Source organism: Oryctolagus cuniculus, chromosome 12 (assembly GCF_051225735.1).
Source record: "Oryctolagus cuniculus isolate XC-2025 breed Fujian yellow rabbit chromosome 12, ASM5122573v1, whole genome shotgun sequence".
Lineage (NCBI taxonomy): Eukaryota > Metazoa > Chordata > Mammalia > Lagomorpha > Leporidae > Oryctolagus > Oryctolagus cuniculus.
In genome coordinates, this window is record NC_142878.1 from 55,266,617 (window position 1) to 55,282,900 (window position 16,284).

A 16,284-nucleotide genomic window follows, 5' to 3' on the forward strand; every position below is an offset into this window, starting at 1 on the left:
CTGGGCTATGTCTCACCATTCCCTTCTAGCTTGTAGGGTTTCTGATGAGAAGTCAGCTGTGAGTCTAATTGGAGATCCTCTGAGAGTAATCTGACGTTTCTCTCTTGCACATTTTAGGATCTTTTCTTTCTGTTTCACTGTGGTGAGTTTGATTGCAATGTGTCATGGAGAGGATCTCTTTTGGTCATATTTACTAGGGGTTCTATGAGCTTCCTCTACTAGGATGTCTCTGTCCTTCTCCAAACCCGGGAAGTTGTCTGGTATTATCTCACTAAAAAGGCATTCTAATCCTTTCTCCCTCTCCATGCCTTCAGGAACTCCTAGAACCCGAATGTTGGTTTTTTTAATAGTATCCTGTAGATTCCCAACAATATTTTTTAGATTTTTAATTTCCTCTTCTTTTCTTTGGTTTGACTGTATCCTTTCCTGTTCTCTCTCTTCTAAGTCTGATATACTCTCTTCTGCTTCACCCATTCTGTTTGTAAGGCTCTCTAATGTGTTCGTCATTTGATCTATTGAATTCTTCATTTCATTATGATTTCTTGTCACTATCACAGTTTCATGTTCTACTAGTTGTTTCATTTCATTTTGATTTCTCCTTAATATTTCATTTTCACGAGAGAGATTTTCTATCTTGTCCATTAAGGATTTCTGTAGTTCAAGAATTTGTTTTTGAGAACTTCTTAATGTTCTTTTCAAGTTTTTCAGATCCTCTTCTTGCATTTCTTCTATCTTGTCATCTTCATAACCTTGAATTGGGGTGTCTTTTTCATTTGGGATCGTCATAGTGTCTTCCTTATTCTTATTACACGGTTTTTCATTTGTTGTTTGGCATATTGGAGATATTCTTTGGTTTCTTCACTGTGGTGTTTTTTCTTGTTATATTTTGACTCCAGATCAAGTGTATTGTCTGTATTTGATGGAGCCTTGGAGGCTTGAGATGGCTGTGGCCTGAGAGCTCTGTTTGGTTCCTCAGGGTTAACGGTGTGCCAAAGGTGACACTCCCAGGTTTGGCGTGGTAAATCTCTCTCTCTTTCTGTCTTTCTTTTTTTGATTCAAAAGGGAAATAATTCTGCACAGCTGAACGGAATTGGAGGTAGTTAGCAGGCAAATGATATACCCACAGGAGCCAGAGATCAGAAGCTCTTTCCCAAGGACCACACAGGGAATCTGTCCTGCCCTCAGTGTGGGCTCAAATTCTCCTGCAGTCTCCCACTGGGTTGCCAAGCTTACCAAATTGTAGCATCTCTGGAGAATACGCACGTGAATTACGTGAGTTCTCTCCCCCACCATCTCTTTTTTAACAGTCTCAGTTCAGTAGCACTACACATTCACTAGGTCCTAATCTCCTGTTAATTCACCCCACCCCACCCCCACCAGAGTTAGGTTTTTCTGCTAGGCTCAGGGCTGGTGCAGACCTGAGGTTGCCATGCTTATGACATATGTCCAAGATGGCGCCTGCTCTTTGTCTTGCTCACCTTTGAGAGGTGAGCAGAGAGAGAGAAACTCATGTCTGTATTGGTCACTTTTTTTTTTTATCTCTCTCTCTTCTAGTTAGCCTAGTGAACTTTTCCCCACCGGGTTGTTCCCTCTAGTCTCCTCTTTCCGCTTGCGTGCCGGTGTCTCGGGCTATTGAGGTTCCACTCACCTTGTGTTCCAGCACTGGTGTGTTGAGTCTGCCGCTGGTGTCCCGAACTGTGGACTCCCACGCTCTCCACGCAGGTCCACTGTGAATCACTAGTTCCGGAAGAGTTTCCTCTGTTGTTTCTTCCCCTACTCTTCCTTGAACCTGCAGTATCTCCACGGACTATCAGTGTGCTCCCTTCCTATTCCGCCATCTTGCTGCTCCCTCATGACTTCCATTTTCATCAATTCATTGCCTCATTTGTTTTGTCATGCAATAAATTCCTCTAAATAATCAGTTTTGGACAGAACATCATAAAAATGAACAAAGTATTGTTTAAATTCATAGAGAGCTGTATAAACTGGAGATATGGTAAGGAAAAATATGTCCAGAATACATGTCCATTTTCATGGTTTTTTTTTTTTTTTTTGCGTTCTGCATAATGGAAGGATTCTATTATATTCAACCTGCTACTAAGAAGCTAAGAGACTCACACAGGACACTGAGTCGTATCAGTGGATTGGAATTAAAGAGGTCTATCAGTACCAGCAGCCAAAATTAAGCTTTGTAAAGAATTCCACAATGTTTAGCGACACATGACTGCCAACTCTAGTCATTCTGTATAGTACTCCATTGATGAAATAGTTGGGTGTCTGGGAATAGACACCAACATAACATAGCTTGTCCTTTCTCTACTTGATTATTAGAGCAGCCTCTGCAGTGATGACTCTGGTGGGTGTTCAAATGAGACGCCTATATTTCCACAACCTGTAACCTTTCTAAGAGGTCTATCAAAAGCATTCTTCTGTCTCCTGATTGTCATCAGTCCTACAATGCTACTTGTTTTAAATTCTGACCATGTAACCACAATATTAGAAACTGTTCAAGAATCAGCATGGGTCCAGTTTTTCTTCTAGCCAAGGTGAATAATCAAATGTACTGCTTCCCTTGTTTCCCAGTGACATAATATCTTTGAACTTCAAGATATTCTGAACTTCAAGACCACACCATAAAATAATAACCTTAACTAATACTAGACCATGAAATTTCTCTTAATTGGTACTGTTACATTGCAAACTTTTGCTTCTAGTTGATTCTAATTGCTACTCCTAATTTACTAGCAAGAGAATTTACTTGCATATTCAAGTACAGGCTTGTAATTATTACTTCATTCATACTAAAGACCCCCACCATGTAGTCATAGGTAAACACTGAAGGACAAAAGGCAGTTCAACAGGGATATTTATAGAAAGAGTGCGTCATAAGCTAAGGCAATTTCATTATCCCTCTGGACCTGCAAAATTTGATCTCTCACATAGTATTTCCACCGGGTAAGCTCTTTTTTTTTTTTTTTTTTAAACTTTTATTTAATGTATATAATTTTCCAAAGTACGACTTATGGATTACAATGGCTTCTCCCCCATACCGTCCCTCCCACCCACAACCCTCCCCTTTCCCACTCCCTCTCCCCTTCCATTCGCATCAAGATTCATTTTCGATTATCTTAATATACAGAAGATCAGCTTAGTATACATTAAGTATGGATTTCAACAGTTTGCTCCCACACAGAAACATAAAGTGAAAAATAATAGATGATTTTTTTTTAAATGATGATGAAATCAGAGCAGACCTATTGTCATGTTTAATCCCAGTGAGAGTCAAGTTGGGAATTGATAATTTCTTTTTTTCTTTTCTTTTTTTTTTTTTTTTACAGAAGATCAGTTTAGTATGCATTAAGTAAAGATTTCAACAGTTTGCACCCCCATAGAAACACAAAGTGAAATATATTGTTTGAGTACTCGTTATAGCATTAAATCTCAATGCACAGCACATTAAGGATAGAGATCCTACATGAGGAGTAAGTGCACAGTGACTCCTGTTGTTGACTTTACCAATTGACACTCCTGTCTATGGCATCAGTAATCTCCCTATGCTCCAGTCATGAGTTTCCAAGGCTATGGAAGCCCTCTGAGTTCTCCGACTCTTATCTTGTTTAGACAAGACAAGGTCATAGTCAAAGTGGAGGTTCTCTCCTCCCTTCAGAGAAAGGTACCTCCTTCTTTGATGACCTGTTATTTCCACTGGGATCTCACTCGCAGAGATCTTTTGCCAGAGTGTCTTGGCTTTCCATGCCTGAAATACTCTCATGAGCTCTTCAGCCAGCTCTGAATGCCTTTAGGGCTGATTCTGAGGCCAGAGTGCTATTTAGGACATCTGCCATTCTATGAGTCTGCTGAGTATCTCACTTCCCATGTTGGATCACTCTCCCCTTTATTTACTCCATCAGTTAGCATTAGGAGGTACTAGACTTGTCTATGTGCTCCCTTAGACTCCCAGTCCCTTCACCATGACCAACTGTGAACTGAAACTGATCACCTGGAACAGTGAGATGGCATTGGTACATGCCACCTCGATGGGATTGAATTGGAATCCCCTGGTATGCTTCCAACTCCACCACTTGGGGCAAGTCAGCCTGAGCATGTCCCAAATTATACATCTCTTCCCTCTCCCATTCCCACCACCATGTTCAACAGGGATCACATTTCAGTTAATTTTCAACACTTAAGAATAACTGTGCATCAATTACAGATCTAAACCAGTCATATTAAGTAGAACAGATAAAAAAACTACTAAGAGGGATAATGTATTAAATTGTTCATTAACATTCAGGGCCATGCTGATCAAGCCACCATTTCCCATAGTGTCCACCTCACTCCAACAGGTTTCCCTCTTGGTGTTCAGTCAGTCGTCACCGATCAGGGAGAACATATGGTATTTGTCCCTTTGGGACTGGCTTACTTCACTCAGCATGATGTGTTCCAGATTCCTCCATTTTGTTGCAAATGACTGGATTTCGTTGTTTCTTACTGCGGTATAGTATTCTAAAGAGTACATATCCCATAATTTCTTTATCCAGTCTATCGTTGATGGGCATTTAGGTTGGTTCCAGGTCTTAGCTATTGTGAATTGAGCTGCAATAAACATTAGGGTGCAGACCTCTTTTTTGTTTGCCAATTTAAATTCCTTTGGGTAAATTCCAAGGAGTGGGATGGCTGGGTCGAACGGTAGGGTTATCTTCAGGTTTCTGAGGAATCTCCAGACTGACTTCCATAGTGGCTTGACCAGTTTGCATTCCCACCAACAGTGGGTTAGTGTCCCTTTTTCCCCACATCCTCGCCAGCATCTGTTGTTGGAAGATTTCTGCATGTGAGCCATTCTAACCGGGGTGAGGTGCAACCTCATTGTGGTTTTGATTTGCATTTCCCTGATTGCCAATGACCTTGAACATTTTTTCATGTGCCTGTTGGCCATTTGGATTTCCTCTTTTGAAAAATGTCTATTGAGGTCCTTGGCCCATCTCTTAAGTGGGTTGTTGGTTTTGTTTTTGTGGAGTTTCTTGATCTCTTTGTAGATTCTGGTTATTAACCCTTTATCTGTTGCATAGTTTGCAAATATTTTTTCCCATTCTGTCGGTTGTCTCTTCACTCTCCTGACTGTTTCTTTTGCAGTACAGAAACTTCTCAATTTGATGCAATCCCAATAGTTGATTTTGGCTTTGACTGCCTGTGCCTCCCGGGTCTTTTCCAGAAATTCTTTGCCTGTGCCAATATCTTGAAGGGTTTCTCCAATGTTCTCTAGTAACTTGATGGTGTCAGGTCGTAGATTTAGGTCTTTAATCCATGTGGAGTGGATTTTTGTGTAAGGTGTAAGGTAGGGGTCTTGCTTCATGATTCTGCACGTGGAAATCCAATTTTCCCAGCACCATTTATTGAATAGACCGTCCTTGCTCCAGGAATTAGTTTTAGATCCTTGATCAAATATAAGTTGGCTGTAGATGTTTGGGTTGATTTCTGGTGTTTCAATTCTGTTCCATTGGTCTATCCATCTGTTTCTGTACCAGTACCATGCTGTTTTAATTACAACTGCCCTGTAGTATGTCCTGAAATCTGGTATTGTGATGCCTCCGGCTTTGTTTTTGTTGTACAAGATTGCTTTAGCTATTCGAGGTCTCTTGTGCCTCCATATAAATTTCAGCACCATTTTTTCCAGATCTGAGAAGAAGGTCTTCGGTATCTTGATTGGGATTGCATTGAATCTGTAAATTGCTTTTGGGAGAATGGACATTTTGATGATATTGATTCTTCCAATCCATGAGCATGGAAGATTTTTCCATTTCTTGGTATCCTCTTCTATTTCTTTCTTTAAGGTTTTGTAATTTTCATCGTAGAGATCTTTAACGTCTTTGGTTAAGTTTATTCCAAGGTATTTGATTGTTTTTGTAGCTATTGTGAATGGGATTGATCTTAGAAGTTCTTCCTCAGCCATGGCATTGTCTGTGTATACAAAGGCTGTTGATTTTTGTGCATTGATTTTATACCCTGCTACTTTGCCAAACTCTTCTATGAGTTCCAATAGTCTCTTAGTGGAGTTCTTTGGGTCCCCTAAATACAGAATCATGTCATCTGCAAAGAGGGATAGTTTGAGTTCTTCCTTCCCAATTTGTATCCCTTTAATTTCTTTTTTTTTTTTTTTTTTTTTGACAGGCAGAGTGGACAGTGAGAGAGAGTGACAGAGAGAAAGGTCTTCCTTTGCCGTTGGTTCACCCTCCAATGGCCGCCGCGGGCGGCGCGTTGCGGCCGGCACACCGCGCTGATCGGATGGCAGGAGCCAGGAGCCAGGTGCTTTTCCTGGTCTCCCATGGGTTGCAGGGCCCAAGCACCTGGGCCATCCTCCACTGCACTCCCTGGCCACAGCAGAGGGCTGGCCTGGAAGAGGGGCAACCGGGACAGAATCCGGCGCCCCGACCGGGACTAGAACCCGGTGTGCCGGCGCCGCTAGGCGGAGGATTAGCCTAGTGAGCCGCGGCGCCGGCCAATTTGTATCCCTTTAATTTCTTTTTCTTGCCTAATAGCTCTGGCTAGAACCTCCAGAACTATATTGAATAGCAGTGGTGAGAGTGGACATCCCTGTCTAGTTCCAGATCTCAGTGGAAATGCTTCCAACTTTTCCCCATTCAATAGGATGTTGGCTGTGGGTTTTTCATAGATTGCTTTGATTGTATTGAGGAATGTTCCTTCCAAACCCAGTTTGCTTAGAGTTTTCATCATGAACGGGTGTTGTATTTTATCAAATGCTTTCTCGGCATCTATTGAGATAATCATATGGTTTTTCTTCTGCAGTCTGTTAATGTGGTGTATCACATTGATTGTCTTGCGCACATTGAACCATCCCTGCATACCAGGGATAAATCCCACTTGGTCTGGGTGGATGATCTTTCTGATGTGTTGTTGCATTCTATTGGCCAGAATTTTATTGAGGATTTTTGCATCTATGTTCATCAGGGATATTGGTCTGTAATTCTCTTTCAGTGCTGCATCTTTTTCCGGCTTAGGAATTAAGGTGATGCTGGCTTCATAGAAAGAATTTGGGAGGACTCCCTCTTCTTCGATTGTTCTGAATAGTTTGAGAAGAATTGGAGTTAGTTCTTCTTTAAACGTCTGGTAGAATTCAGCAGTGAATCCATCTGGTCCTGGGCTTTTCTTTGTTGGGAGGGCCTTTATTACTGTTTCAATTTCTGTCTCAGTTATGGGTCTGTTTAGGTTTTCGATGTCTTCCTGGTTCAATTTAGGCAGGTTGCATGTGTCCAGGAATCTATCCATTTGTGATAGATTTCCCTTTTTGCTGGCATACAAGTCCTTGTAGTAATTTCTGATGATTCTTTTTATTTCTGTGGTGTCTGTTGTTACATTTCCTTTTTCATCTCTGATTTTATTGATTTGGGTCTTTTCTCTTCTTTTTTTAGTTAGTTGGGCCAATGGGGTGTCAATTTTGTTTATTTTTTCAAAAAACCAGCTCTTCGTTTGGCTGATTTTTTGTAATGTTTTTCTTGATTCAATCCTGTTGATTTCTTCTCTGATTTTAATTATTTCTCTTCTCCTACTAGATTTGGGTCTGATTTGCTGTAGGTTTTCTAGATCCTTGAGGTGAATTGAAAGCTCATCTATTTGGTGTCTTTCCAATTTCTTGATGTAGGCACCTATTGATATAAATTTTCCTCTTAACACTGCTTTTGCTGTGTCCCATAAGTTTTGGTATGTTGTGCTGTTATCCTCATTTACTTCCAGAAAGTTTTTGATTTCTCGTTTAATTTCTTCTATGACCCATTGTTCATTCAGGAGCATGTTGTTCAATCTCCATGTGTTTGCGTGTGCTCTAGGGATTCCTGAGTTACTAATTTCCAACTTCATTCCTTTATGGTCTGAGAAGCTGCATGGTATGATTCTAATTCTTTTGAATTTGCTGAGACTTGCTTTATGGCCTAGTATGTGGTCAATCCTAGAGAAGCTTCCATGTACTGCTGAGAAGAATGTAAAATCTTTAGCTGTAGGATTGAAAGTTCTGTATATATCTGTTAGATCCATTTGGGCTATAGTGTCGTTTAAATCTACTGTATCCTTGTTGATCTTCTGTCCGGATGATCTGTCTATTTCTGAGAGTGGAGTATTGAAGTCCCCCAGTACTACTGTATTGGGGTCTAAGTCTCCCTTTAAGTCCGTTAATAAATCTTTTAGATAAACTGGTGCCCTGTAGTTAGGTGCATATACATTGATAATTGTTATATCTTCCTGTTGAATTGATCCCTTAATCATGATATAGTGTCCCTCTTTGTCTCTCTTAACAGTTTTTGTGGTAAAGTTTATGTTGTCCGATATTAAGATGGCTACGCCCGCTCTTTTTTCATTTCTGTTGGCATGGTATATCTTTTTCCAGCCTTTCACTTTCAGTCTGTATGGATCTTTGTTGGAAAGATGTGTTTCTTGTAAGCAGCAAATAGATGGGTTTTGTTCCTTAACCCAATCAGCCAATCGGTGTCTTTTAACTGGACAGTTCAGGCCATTCACGTTCAATGTGACTAATGATAAGTGGTAACTTTGCCCTGCCATTTGCCAAAGATAAGTTCTAATATATGCTTTGAATTCCCTGTGATCTTTTGCTGTGAGGTTTCCTTCCTTGGTTTCCTTCCTTTACCTTCTTTCATATTGATGACCGTGTTTCTGTGTTTCTGTGTGTAACACATCTTTAAGCATCTTTTGCAGGGCTGGACGAGTGGCAACAAATTCTTTCAATTTCTGTTTGCAATGAAAAGTCTTTATTTCACCTTCATTCACAAATGAGAGCTTTGCAGGATATAATATTCTGGGCTGGCAGTTGTTCTCTCTTAGTACCTGGGCTATATCTCGCCATTCCCTCCTAGCTTTTAGAGTTTCTGATGAGAAGTCAGCTGTGAGTCTGATTGGAGATCCTCTGAGAGTAATCTGACGTTTCTCTCTTGCACATTTTAGGATCTTTTCTTTATGTTTCACTGTGGAGAGTTTAATTACAACGTGTCGTGGTGAGGATCTCTTTTGGTCGTGTTTATTAGGGGTTCTGTGGGCTTCCTGTACTAGGATTTCTCTGTCCTTCTCCAAACCTGGGAAATTTTCTGCTAATATCTCACTAAAAAGGCCTTCTAATCCTTTCTCCCTCTCCATGCCTTCAGGAACTCCTAGAACCCGAATGTTGGGTTTTTTAATAGTATCCTGAAGATTCCCGACAATATGTTTCAGATTTCTAATTTCCTCTTCTTTTCTTTGGTCTGACTGTATCCTTTCCTGTTCTCTGTCTTCTAAGTCCGATATTCTCTCTTCTGCTTCACCCATTCTGTTTGTAAGGCTCTCTATTGTGTTTTTCATTTGATCTATTGAATTCTTCACTTCAGTCACTATCACAGTTTCCTGTTGTACTAGTTGTTTTGTTTCATTTTGATTCCTCCTTAATATTTCATTTTCACGAGAGAGATTTTCTATCTTGTCCATTAAGGATTTGTGTAGTTCCAGAATTTGTTTTTGAGAACTTCTTAATGTTCTTATCAATTTTTTGAGATCTGCTTCTTGCATTACTTCTATGTCATCATCTTCATAATCTTGAATTGGGGTGTCTTTTTCATTTGAGGGCGTCATGGTGACTTCCTTGTTTTTATTACCTCGGTTTTTGCGTTTGTTATTTGGCATATTGGAGATATTTGGTTTCTTCACTGTGGTGCTTTTTCTTGTTATACTATGACTCTAGATTAAGTGGACTATCTGTTTTTGATGGAGCCTTAGGGCTTGAGATGGGTGTGGCCTGAGAGCTCTGTTTGTTGTGCCAAAGGTGACACTCCCAGGTTAGGCGTGGTAAATCTCTCTCTCTCTCTCTCTTTTTTTTTTTTTTTTTTTGATTCAAAAGGGAAGTAATTCCGCACAGCTGAACGAAGTTGGAGGTAGTTAGCAGGCAAATGATATACCCACAGGAGCCAGAGATCGGAAGCTCTTTCCCAAGATCCCCACAGGGAATCTGTTCAGCCCTCAGAGTGGGCTCAAATTCTCCTTCAGCCTCCCACTGGGTTGCCAAAGTTACGGAATTGTAGCGTCTCTGGAGAGTGCTCACGTGAATTCCGTGAGTTCTCTCCCCCACCGTCTCTTTTTTCACAGTCTCAGTTCAGTAGCACCACAAATTTACTAGCTCCTAATCTCCTGTTAATTCGCCCCGCCCAGAGTCAGGTTTTTCTGCTAGGCTCAGGGCCGGTGCAGACCTGAGGTCGCTCTGCTTATGACGTATGTCCAAGATGGCGCCTGCTCTTTGTCTTGCTCGCCCTTGAGAGGTGAGCGGAGAGAGAGAAACCCGTGTCCGTACTAGTCACCCTTTTTTTTTTTTCTCTCTCTCTCTCTCTCTTCCAGTTAGCCTTGTGAACTTCCCCCCCCGGGGGTCGTTCCCTCTAGTCTCCTCTCTCCGCTTGCCTGCCGGTGTCTCGGGCTATTGAGGTTCGGCTCACCTCGCGTTCCAGCGCTGGTGTGTTGAGTCTGCCGCTGATGTCCCGAACTGTGGGCTCCCACGCTCTCCACGCAGGTCCGCTGTGAGTCACGCGTTCCGGAAGAGTTTCTTCTGCTGTTTCCTCCCCTACTCTTCCTTGAACCTGCAGTATCTCCACTTTTATTAAACTATCTCTCCCCAGACTATCAGTGTGCTCCCTTCCTATTCCGCCATCTTGCCGGAAGCCCGGGTAAGCTCTTATACTAAACATTTAACTACTTTTTAGCAATCGTTTACTTATTATTGTTCCCACACAGGAACAATATGAGCAAATGAGCAAAAAGCAGACAACCCCATTATAGAAATTGTAGGAATTGTTCTTCCTCTTATCATTCAAATGCCTGAATCACTCACCTTGATGATGTTCTCATCCAACAGTTTATTTTCCCAGAAAACCACCAGTGAGGTTTTTAGCAGTTGGGCACTTATCTCGTGCTGTGTCCCATCTACCACTCAGAATTTTCCCACTCAGCCACAAATCCCCTTGTCACCTGTTTTCTCAGACCACTCTAAGTATAGTTTGTGTTAGGTTGAGTCATCTGAGAACTAGGCTTCAGAAGGGGGGGGGGGGATGCATTTAAACAGTGATAAAACTAATATTTAATGATAGAAATGAGAATAATTATTATCTGTTATGGTAGTTACTGCAAAGGAGTTCAAGAAATTTTATTATTTGAGAGAAGATATTTTGTACTTTAAGTATAATGATGTCACAGATGCATGCATAGGAAAACAAAGTAACTTTAACCTACACATTTAAGATTTGTGTATTTTACAATCTGCAAATTATTTCTCACTTTATAAAAAGAGTTAAAATCAGCTTGGTAAAAAATAAGAAAAACAAATATACCAGTGTAAAATAATATTAAGAGCAGTATAATTTCAACAATTCTGGCAATAAAAGACGAATAATCAGCACTTTGTTGAAGTTATACTAGTTAGTAAACAGCAGAATCTCTGTTTCTTTACCCAACATCTCTTCTGTTATTCTCAAGGGGAGTTTCATATCAGCTAGAAATTCTTATAGCCACTGTTTAATTATATTCTCCAAGATCAAAGAAGGCAAGGGGGAAAGAATTATAGGTTGGTTGGGCTTAATTAATATCTTGTTATTTATTTCTTTGTTTTTAGTACTCTTCTCTGTTTTAAATTTTTATGTACTTTATCTTTAATTTTGAATATTTTAAAATTAAACTAAAATGCACTGTAATTATGGTGTTTTGCATTTACTGTTTTTAACAAAATAAATCATAATCCACCAATAAATTACCTATCACCTAATCCTTTTTTCTTTCCTGTCACTAAGATTTCAATAAATGACCATTTTATAATTTAGAACATGGTGTAAACACTTGTCTTTATCTATCTATATGTATCAACTTTCCCAAACTAAGGAATGTATTCATCAAAGAGAGAATTGCTCTCATAGGACTGTATAGAGCTATAGTCTTTTTTGACAAGGCAGTATGGCTAACTTTTGCAGAAAACCAATTTTTCTACAACATCATTACAAATAAAAATGAAGAGAAAACTGAAAGATTCAGTTTCCAATCATCTAACGATATCCTAAATATTAAAGCTTTATACATCATACGTAAACTAATTTCACCAATGTGAAATGGTGGTAGACATGGTTCTGTTTTTATATTGAACAATGTACTGATATTCTGCTCCCTCCCTTGATAAAAAGGTGATTTCTGTTTTAAGAACTTGAAGGCTGATTCTGAGTTATGATTACTGGATCGTTAACACAGTTGTTTTTACCTAAAAATTATTAAACAAAAGATTTCCCTGTATAATCAAACATTCATCTACAAGAACAAGAAAACCTGAAACAAAGTTAGAGAAAGATGCATATACATACAGCTAATAAATGAAGGATGCTATTTTGCAGATTATACTTTGTTACCTCAAAATCATATTTGTTATTTTTCACCCTATGTTTCATGTAACTAGGATTTAAATCACTACGAAAGATATGGCCTAAAATGATCTTCAAACAACCACGTAATGCTACTTCAGATTTATTTTCTTTTTTAGAAATTTATTTATTTATTTGAAAGACAGAGTGACAGAAATAAAGAAGGAGAGAAAATGAGAGAGAAATCTTCCATCCACTGGTTTACTCCCCGAATAGCCACAACCAGGCCTGGGCCAGGCTGAAGCCATGAGCATGGAACTACATCCCGGTATCCCACATAGGGGATATGGACCCAAGAACTTGGACCATATTCTGCTGCCTTTACAGGTACATTAGCAGGAAGGTGGATCAGAAGCAGAGCAGCCAGGACTCAAACTCATACTCCGACATGGGATGCCTGCATTATAGGCAGCACCTTACTCCCTGAAGGGTATTTTATTTAAAATGTTCAGCTTGGTCTAAAGAAACAGATCATTTTACAAAAAAAATATTAATTTATTTGAAAGGTAGAGTTATAGACAGAGAGGGAGAGAAACAGGTGTGGGGGGGACAGAGAGAGAGAGAGAGAGGGAGAGAGAGATCTTCTATCCTATGATTCACTTTCCAAATGGCTCCAACAGCAAGAGCTGGGCCATTCCAAAGACAAGAGATTAGAACTCAATCTGGGTCTCCCATAATGGCGGCAGGGGACCAAGTACTTGGGACATTCTCTGTTACCATCATAGGCACATTAGCAGGGAGCTGGGTGAGAAGTGGAGCAGCTGGGACTCAAACTGATGCTCATATAGGATGCTGGCATGACAGTTGGCAGCTTAATCTACTGTATCCCATTGCAAGGCCCAATTTTATTTTTTAAAGCTTTATTTTATTTGAAAGACAGAGTGACATAGAACACACAGAGAAAGACATCTTCCATGTGTTGGTTCACCCGTAATGGTCTAGGCTGAACCTTGCCAAAGCCAGGAGCCTGGAACTCCATCTACTCTCCCAAATGAGCAGCAAGGCCCCAAATATGTAGTCCATCTGTTGCTGCTTTCCCAGGTTCATTAGCAGGGAGGTGTATGAGAAGCAGAGAAGCTGGGACTCAAACTAGCAATTTTTTTTTTTTTGACAGGCAGAGTGGACAGTGAGAGAGAGAGACAGAGAGAAAGGTCTTCCTTTTGCTGTTGGTTCACCTTCCAATGGCTGCCGCGGCCGGCACGCTGTGACCGGCACACCGCGCCTATCCGAAGGCAGGAGCCAGGTATTTATCCTGGTCTCCCATGGGGTGCAGGGCCCAAGCACTTGGGCCATCCTCCACTGCACTCCCTGGCCACAGCAGATAGCTGGCCTGGAAGAGGGGCAACCGGACAGAATCCGGCACCCCGACCGGGACTAGAACCCAGTGTGCCGGCGCCACAAGGCGGAGGATTGGCCTAGTGAGCCACGGCGCCAGCCCCAGCAATTTTCATATGGGATATCAGCGTCACAGGCTGTGGTTTAACTGACTGCACCACAGCATTGGACTCAGATAATTTTAAAGTCATGAAGTATGGCTACGTTCAAATTAACACAGAAAATGAAAAAATAAAATTGAAGAAATTGAACTGTGCCATTTTTCCTTTCAATTTTGTCATGGGACTTTAAGACTTTCTAGTTTATTCTTTTTTTCCTTTTTTTTTTTAAAGATTTATTTAATTTATTTGAAAGACCGAATTACAGAGAGAGGTAGAGACAGAGAGAGAGCCTTCCATCTGATGGTTCACTCCCCAGATGGCCGCAACGGCCGGAGCTACACTAATCCAAAGCCAGGAGCCAGGAGCTTCTTCCTGGTCTCCCATCAGGGTACAGAGGCCCAAGCACTTGGGCCATCCTCCACTGTCATCCCAGGCCACAGCAGAGAGCTGGATCGGAAGAGGAGCAACCAGGACTAGAACCAGCACCCATATGGGACGCTGATGCTTCAGGCCAGGTCATTAACCTGCTGTGCCACAGCGCCGGCCCCAGTTTCTTCTTTTTTCTTCCAAAGTGCTGATTATCATCTGGTTTTAATATCAGCAATTTACTGTTAAATAAAATAAGATTTTGTGTCGAACACTCTGTTGCACCACCAAGAGCTCTCTGACTTGCATAAGATGTTAGAATCTGTGCTACCTATTCACGCCTTATTTGCTGTGCTGAGCAAGACAAACTGTTTGTTATTGTATAACACAGACATGGAGATAATTTATTTTTAAAATGAACTAGAAATACTGTTTCTTAAACCAAAATAGTTTCTCTTATACATATTAAAAATATGTGCTTGGGCCCTGCACCCGCATGGGAAACCAGGAGGAAGCACCTGGCCCCTGGCTTCAGATTGGCGCAGAGCGCCGGCCTTAGCGGCCATTTAGGGGACGAACCAACCGAAGGAAGACCTTTCTCTCTATCTCTCTCTCTCACTGTCTAACTCTGCCTGTCAAAAAAAAAAATGATTTGAGCTTTGAAATCATACACAGCAGTTTAGGGAAATGTATTGAGAAATAGGATACATTCAAAGAGCATATGGAAAGGAAAAACCCAAACCAACCAAAACATGCAGAGGTGGGTACAGCAATATGTTATCAGCTATACAAGGCTGATGAGCATGCGGTGAAACCAAAAAGAGCTGTTTCTAGAGATGATTTTTATGAAGCCGGGTGCCCATCTAACTGCAGAGAAAATTTATATTGATGGTATTAACGAACATACAGAAGAATATAATTTGAAAAAATGCAGCAAGATTGAAATCATAGAATATATGGAAGACAGGAAGAGTGGAAAAGGGAGAGGATTTACCCTCATAACTTTTGGTGATCTTGATACAGTCGACAAAATTATTATTTAGAAATACTGTTAATGTGCATAATTATATATTGAAAAATGTCCTTTGTAAATGAGATGCAGGTCACTGGATCAAAGGAGCCTGGAGGTAGATTAGTCAGCTTTGTGGGCCATGAAAGAAACTCCAGAGGTGTCAGAGGTAATTTTAGCCATGGTAAAAACTTTGGTGAAAGCTGAGAGTATGGTGATGGAGATGGTGGTGGCAACGATGGCAGTGGTCCTGGAAGCTCTGTCTCGCTCTCTGTCTCTTCCTCTCTCTCTGTAATTTTGACTTTCATTTACATAAATAAAGCTGAAAAATACACTGGGGAAGGAACAGGGTACAAAATCCAAGGTGGTCAATGAGATTATGGCAGTTACGACAAAGAAGATAATTTGGTTGTGAGAATTATTGTGGTAATGGTAATTATACAATTTATGGGATTACAATGGATGGCAGCAATAAAATTGTGGACCCATGAAAATAGTCAGCTTTGGTGGAAGAAGCTCAGGCAGTCCCTGTTGTCTTGGCTACAGATCTGGTGGTGGAAATTGTAGCAAAATACTATGAAAGATTACGGCTCTGAACAAGAGAGAGAATCAGGGCTGTGACTTCCCAGTCACAGCCACAGCTTTCTTTGAGACAGCCATCTCAAGTGCATCAGAGGTACTGTAAGGAGTAGTTTGGAAAATGGGTACAAAATCAGAGTTAGGTTGAAGAAATACGTTCCTTGTGCTAAACAGCACAATAAGGTGACAACAGCACATAGTAACCTATGATGCATTTTATGAACACTTTAAAGAAAATAGCTCCAGGGCTCCAATCATGAAGTAATGTCAAGGGAAATACTGATCACCCTGGCTTCCTTTTTTAAAAGATTTATTTATTTATTTATTTATTTGAAAGTCAGAGTTACACAGAGTGGAGAGGCAGAGAGAGAGAGAGGGGCAGAGAGAGAGAGAGAGATCTTCCATCCAATGGCTCACTCCCCAGTTGGCCACAACGGCCGGAGCTGTGGCGATCAGAAGC